Raw genomic sequence first — 7,950 nt, 5'->3', positions numbered from 1 at the left:
AATAGCTATCTATATATACGTCACTCAAAACTAGCATAAAAATCAAACTCAGGAAGCTCAATTCTAACAGCGAAATACTTGTCCATGCCTAAAAAAATGCAGTTTTTTTTTCTAACAGAGTAATTAATTCACCTGATCCACCAAACATTTCCCAGAAAACAAATCTCTGTAAACTTAATCTTGTTAGATATAATGCGTAAATATCAGGTATCAATGCCATGCAGTAACTGGGTGCAATTCGTTCGGCTTAACTGCAACGTGTAGGCAGCCAGCTTTATATACCCAGCGAATTACCATTTCTTAAGCTTACCAAAAATGAAATGTGACATTCCCACTTCAACTACAATCAATCCTGAATGAATCATCTGCCGTTTCCTTTAAACGTATGCATTCATGAAAAATATATATTTCACCTAAAACGTAACCTATAATGCATTCTTACAATTGTGAGGTAAGCTTAAAAAAAACATAGCCTTGCTCATCAATAACGTTTACGTATACCGCCTTGGAGAGTTAAGTTTCCCAGAAATGTAGTACACCAAAAACGTTATCTGTAAGGTATTTGTTTTAAGTTCTGAGCAAATCTTTACCTATATATGCAAGTGTCTCTATATATTCTATAAGAAATATGGTTCATCGCATTCAAAATATTGACTTCCGGATTAATACTACAGATACAAGTGTGTCGTTGTGTGTGTAAACAATGTATAGGTCCACAGACAACTTCTGATAAAGATCTTTCCTTGTTACTCTGTATATCCTTTAGGCTTTAAATCATTGTGAGCGTTCTATACGTGCCCCAGTTGTTTTCATCTGTCAAAATTACTGGATGCCTACAATCTAAACAATAGAAAGGTGTAGGTATAGTTAGGTCCGAAATGTAAATGAACTAGCGGATTCCTGCCATGTCCAGCCTGGGGAGTATAAGTAAACCCTCGCAGCTGCCCTACCCTCCGCCTGTTATGGTAATGAGGCGTTTAGTATTGTAGCGGGAAGATAATGTCATGCAGATTGCAGTGATAGCTCCAGCTCGCCTGCTACGTCCGCTGTCTTTGGGCGCCAAGTTTAAAAAACAACATATATTTTTAGATAAGCTGTCAGTTGAATGTGTCAATAAAACTGTTTATCGACAGTAAAGTGTAAACATAAACTCCAGAATCTTCGGAATGTTTCTGGTCGTCTTCAAAGGTCTTTTCAGTATCATCATTAAAATAAGTCATATTTAAATAACTGAAATAACATATTACATTATTGTATGTTACATATAGTTACATACACTTATATACAGATATGACAGCAAGAATAAGATCAGTGAGTAAAAATACCCATGAATAAAAAGGACAACGAGCATGCAACGAGATAAACAAGCGAAACATTCAGACTACATTAGAGATATCTTTCTTATGCAAAACTATACAGTTTTATTTATTAATTTATTATTTGGCTGTTATTATTCAGAAACACACCTTCTGAGCTCAGTAATCATTATATTGGGGCCGTCTTACCTTATTTAATAGAAGCATCCGTGGCCGAGGTGGTTAACGTGAAAGAGTGTTGCAGTGACTCAGGCGCTTCTCACCAACTTTAAATCCAGATCATGCTGGCGTCTTCCCCGGACATACGTGGGAGGTCTGGCAGCAACCTGCTGATGATCGCGGCTTTCTGTTTCAATGTACTTCTGCCACGAGGATTTCGGATCATGTTATTTAAAGAAAAATACCAGGGTACCATATTGTGTTGAAAGGTTCTGTCAATTACCTTAATCTATTATATAGTATGCATGTATTACAGGAAAGTTTGGAAATGAACAAATGTAAGTTTCCAGGGAAAACACTGCTATGCAAAGTACAGAATACAAAAATCACTTCTTAAGGGCGAGGGCCTAGTGTGCTCTGTAAGTGGGCAACAGGCATTCAACAGTTTAGCCTACTGGCGTTATCACAGTCATATTGTCATCACCGAGTTGGTTCTACGTCTTATAGGCATACTATAATCGAAATAGTGGCGAACAGTGAGATTCAAAATTTACACAACAACTTGTTTTACTTCTTTCTTGATTGCAACTTTTGGCTCTCAATCTAACACCTCATTCGTGGTCTAATATGACATTTACATTCTCTGTCAGCTACGTCGTGAAAGGTCAAAGGATTACATCTGGATTATCTCCCCCTTGTACACATGACCATAAGCCATCTGTTATCAAGGAATCTCCTTTAACAAAAAAAAGATAGATAAGGCTAGATTTTTTCTGTTTATCAAAAGTGGCTGAAATGAGATACTCGAGAAAGCCGACATTGGAATTTTGGAGTCTTTTTCCTTCTTTTTGAATGTCCAACCATAAAATAGATCTACAAGTAATTACTTCTTTGGACAGTTCTTGCAACGCCCGGCCTAATCGTAACCTCACCTTTCATTCTCCTTGAGAGTGCATGACTTGCCACAGGTTCCTCCATTAGCATGAAATTGTCAAAAACCACAGTGCTCTCTACCATATATGTATACCGGCATTCAACATTCTGCAACAGCTGTGTCTGCCGTTATACATGGATAGGGACTTTTCAAAAGGCAGCTTGCTGGTAGGTTTTGCTCTGATTCCACTGAAATTTTTTATAACAAATGACAACACTTGAAGTAAAACCTAAGAGGTTTTTTTGAAACTTATAAATCGAGCCTTAGCTACTATACTGTTATTGTTTAGGTAAGATTCGCGATCACTAGGTTAACCTTTTCTAGTAGTCTAAGAGTTAAACTCGGACAGCCATAACCTCGGATTTTATACGCCAGGCATAAACGTCATTTGTGTATCAGCTAGTTACATAATCTGAAATATTTTTCAACACTTTGGTGAAAATGTGTAATGCATTACCTGTGAAGCCGGTTATAATAGGATCTTCTAAAACTACCCTACACACAATCTCAAAGGTTAAGAGTCATCATTGGCCGAGTGATTACCGTGCTAAGGCAGAACAAACACTCAGCAGAGGGTTTCCCACGGACTCCATAATGCTGGCCATCGTCGTATAAGAGAAATACGCTTGAATACGACTTAAAACACAAATCAAATAAATAACCGAATTAAGTAATGTTGCGATGTTTGTAAAATGCAAGACATATAGCCTTACAAACACAACAGTAAAGCTGTCTGTTTCTGATTGTGGGTCATAGAGTCACGCATTCTTACTCCTTTACTGAGGCCTGAGTGACTCAATCGTCTAAAATGTTGATCTCGCAGCAACCGGTTACTCTCTGAACAGGCTGCAACTTTTAGCGATGGTTTTCTTCCGGCACCCCATATTCCTCTGCTCACAAAATTTGACAGCTGACCGCAGTCCGGTTTAATAGTGTGTAATCCATATTTGTATGTATATGCAATACACACTATAGCTAGAAGCAAAATGCGTGTTACATGAAGAGTCTGATAGGCTGGTAATAAGGATGTGTTCAGTAATGCAATGTACGTGCATGGCTAGTAGTAATGATGCGTGTTATGTCAGTAGTCTGACCAGCTGGTAGAGGAATGTGTGTTAAGTCAATGTGCAGCCCACAAGACTATAGTAACAATAATGCTTGCTATATCAATGCACAGTCTGACATGCTGACAGAGGAGTGTGTGTTGTGCACATGTAAATGTGTTTCCCACATGACAACGTAGCAATAATGCATGTTTTATCAATGCGGTTTCCAGCTGAGGGTGGAAAAGTTCGTGAGAAGATCTTCCAGCAACCATAATGCTGGCCGACGTCGTATAAGTGAAATATTTTTTAGAACGCTTGTGAAACACCAATCAAATTAACCCGTGAGTATCTAAATGAATTAGCCAACACCATAGCGTTTCTGTAACATTACATCGTGTTTCAACATTATGTAAATCATGTCTCAATATTATATTGAATCTCGGGACTATCCCGTGTCTCCGCACTATGCCTATGTGTAGTCTCAGCACTGTATCAGTGCATTACATCATGGTTGGGGTAAAGCGGCGTAAACTGTAAATCAAATAAATAGAAATATCAATTAAATATTATAGTTTTGGGTTCAGAAATATGAAAAGTACAAAATGCAAGGATATACCTTTGGATGATTTCTGCGATCAGCAGAAACCAGCTCCAATTGATTTCCTTGACTCATTTTTATCAGTTCTTTAATAAAGTTTGTTGAATAACGTTTTCTTATTTGTTTTTACAGACGACTCAGGAAATGATATGGCTATATTTCCTCTTGCTATATAGATATATGTCGTAGTCTAGACTAAAGTCCCCTTTGTGAGACCTACCGGCCCCGATAGTACAGTTGGTAGAGCGTCCGCGTCGGGAGGCGTCAGAGTCAGTCCTGGGTCGGGTCACACCTAAGACCTTAAAAGAGAAAGTAGTGACTTCCTCTCTTGGCGTTCAGCATTAAAAGGATAGTGCAACGACTGGTTGGCCCGTATCAGTATAATGACTCGGGCGGGGTGGTTTACTTGTCTTCTGTATGTCGTCTCAGTGAAGCAGCACGAGATAAAAGAGCGGTGGAAATCCGTCCTGCAACAAGGAGGCACATTACATGCACTCTAAGGACTCCTTCTTCGTCATATGACTGAAAAATTGTTAAGTACGACGTTAAACCTCAAGCACTCTCTCACTTACTCATTTGTGAGTCCAAGCGTTCAGATTTAAGTCTGTTTAACTTTTTCTGAAATACTGAGCTCCATCTTTAATTAGCACATATTGTTACCCTGCATTCCAGCATAGTGTTTCTTGTGGTTTATTAAATTATTTTAGAGGAAATCGTAGCTCGCGTGCGGTCATGGCTTACTCATTTTTAAGTACTGTGTGTATTATATTGTAACGTTGACATGTAAAAGAAAAGACAACATCAGATCAAATACTGTACATATGCATCGATAAAGTGTCTCACATCAAGTTTAAAGGAATACCTCTACATTTTGTGCTTTTGCATAAGCAAGATATATCGAAGATCAAAGTAAGCAAAATGGCAAACATTTAAAACATCGAAAGGGCCGCCATAATATCACTTTTATCCACCCAGGCGAGAGTTACCTCTGTAACCCGAGATCGCAGTCCTTTCCGCTAACGTCACCTAGAAGCTGTTTTGCCTTTTAGCTGTATGGGCGTGGTATACGATGATTCAACATCGTGTTTCCCGTTTCTGAAACATGACGTATACCAAGGTCCTTTAAGAATTCCATATTGAATACTGGTTTATAGTTACCAAGAATGTGACCGTTTTAGACTGTTTCCACCCTCTTTCGAAATAACCAAGGTTGCATTATTTGCTGTCCTTTCTTTTAATCACAATGAAGTCATTCCACATTGAGGAAACAGTATATAGGTAGACTAAGAAACACATGGAACTTTAAATTACTAGAAATATTCCTATAATGATAATATAATAACATGTTTGATGTTGCTTGTGATTGTATGTTATGAAATTGTTTCTGCAGTTTTACATCATATATACTCTTCCAAAAAAGAAACTCATATAAGACACACAGGGTAGTGATTACTGAACTCATTCGAACTCTCTAATTTTGCAATTTGGCTAAAAATTACAGCTTATTAAATTAATGATCTTACACTGAATTAAAACAGACTTATCGTGTAAAAATTAAACTATGAGTTTTTCTCCTTCCCCTGCTTCCTGGAAAGGTCTCTGTTGCTGCGGAGGACGGTGGAGGGGGAGAGGCTCTCTCTTCCTGGTGTAGAGCTTGACTGGCAAAGGCGCAGTGGTCACCACTTAATGAACCGATTATCTCCCCTTCTCCATATCTTAAGGCCCCAGCCGCTATCGGTGGTAATTACCAAACGGTTGTAGCAGTGAATTCAGGCGTGTTTATTACTATTTCCTATATCAAATCCGCCCATGAAGGCTTTGGGACTATAGTATTACACTGCACCACGCCCACACATAAATAAAATAAGATATAAAATCTAGCTTTATCATAAACATTCTACTCTGCTATCTTCCTAATTGACTTGTAAGTAATTATCGGCATAGAAACTGCTGGTGGTCACAATCACACCGAGATTGGGTCTCACCAAAGAGATACATTGACTATTCAAACTCTTTTGTGGAACTAACTTGAAATAGAATACGTGGAATGGTAATACCGCAATGTGTCAGATTCACTGGATTAGCGGTTTATTCTGGATCTTTTTTCCCCCATATATCCTTCTCCTTCAGCGGTTTTGGGTTTTCAGCATCGCACTTATCTAACCTAACATCAGTTTTGAACAATTACACAAGTATATCGATTTATTGATGACATTGTGGGATTCCACTATAACGTATATCCGTACATAAAATCGGAAATAAGTTTGTGTGTCTCTTTTGCACAAAATATGCTTCTTGATTTGAACCTACAGTGCATCTCATCTAATCCAGAACTGCTCCTTGATTTAAACCTATAGTGCATCTCATCTAACCCAGAACTGCTTCTTGATTTGAACCTACAGTGCATCTCATCTAATCCAGAACTGCTCCTTGATTTGAACCTGTAGTGCATCTCATCTAACCCAGAACTGCTTCTTGATTTGAACCTATAGTGCATCTCATCTAATCCAGAACTGCTCCTGGATTTGAACCTGTAGTGCATCTCATCTAACCCAGAACGGCTTCTTGATTTGAACCTATAGTGCATCTCATGTAACTCAGAACTGTTCCTTGATTTGAACCTATAGTGCATCTCATGTAACCCAGAACTGCTCCTTGATATGAACCTATAGTGCATTTCATGTAACAGAACTGCTCCTTGATTTGAACCTATAGTGCATCTCGTGTAACCCAGAACTGCTACTTGATTTGAGCCCGTAATGCATCTCATGTAACCCAGAACTGCTCCTTGATTTGAACGTATAGTCCATCTTATCTAACCCAGAACTGCTCCTTGATTTGAACCTATAGTGCATCTCATGTAACCCAGAACTGCTCCTTGATTTGAACATATAGTGCATCTCATGTAACCCAGAACTGCTCCTTGATTTGAACCTATAGTGCATCTCATGTAACCCAGAACTGCTCCTTGATTTGAGCCCATAGTGCATCTCATCTAACTCAGAAGTGCTCCTTGATATGAACCTACAGTGCATCTCATCTAACCCAGAGCTGCTTTGAAGTAAAGGCACCATATCTGAGATTTTAAGCCACTACTTATTCAGTAAATAAGCTCTACTCAGTCGTTCCATACGCATGGATACAAATAACGAGTAAACTCGTCTGAGCCTGGAATGCTATAACTCACGTTAGTTGGTGTGGGATCACTAAAACTCCGATTGTGCTAAAACAAAAGAGCGAGTAGTTACCCCTATGTCACGGGTTATGTGTGACCAGATTACACTGTTACCATGTACTGATACACACGAAGGCTGAACGGAAGATCACATTTTAGTTAAGACTGTAACTATGATATTTGTAATAACAATTAAATGTTTAAGCTTGTAACGACGTTTACGCTAATAAAGCTCACATATTAAATGCTTGCTTATATACCAATTCTCATGTTATTTCATTAATCATTATAAAGTCAATAAAACTGTTCTAAAGACCTGGATCATGAGTGAAAGTAAAATATCTATTTCAAATATCGATTTGAAAAATACTTTCATAGTAAGCCGAACATTTCCAACAATTCGTCTGAGAATAATTTTAAATGTTACGTGAGAATGTATCTGGAAATAGTTGATTCTGGAAACAACAAGGGAAATTCGCAGTGAAGGTCAATTGTGTTTTTTCTTGTTATCGTCGTTTTTAAGTTTTCGTGTTTAATGAATTTCTTTTACTGTTTCTTCAGCTTTGCCTCATTCTTTACGTTCAGAGACGAGTAAGTCGTGACTGTCGATTTTCAATAAAGTCTTGTATTGTCTGTGTTATCTTGACCATCGCATTGTTTCGAGAAAAACATCTTCAATCATCCTCAGTAAAAATGGCAGAACTTTGTGTTATTCGTCGTCG

The sequence above is a fragment of the Liolophura sinensis genome, chromosome 1 (assembly GCF_032854445.1).
Source record: "Liolophura sinensis isolate JHLJ2023 chromosome 1, CUHK_Ljap_v2, whole genome shotgun sequence".
In the NCBI taxonomy this organism is placed as follows: domain Eukaryota; kingdom Metazoa; phylum Mollusca; class Polyplacophora; order Chitonida; family Chitonidae; genus Liolophura; species Liolophura sinensis.
This window is presented reverse-complemented; position numbering follows the sequence as displayed.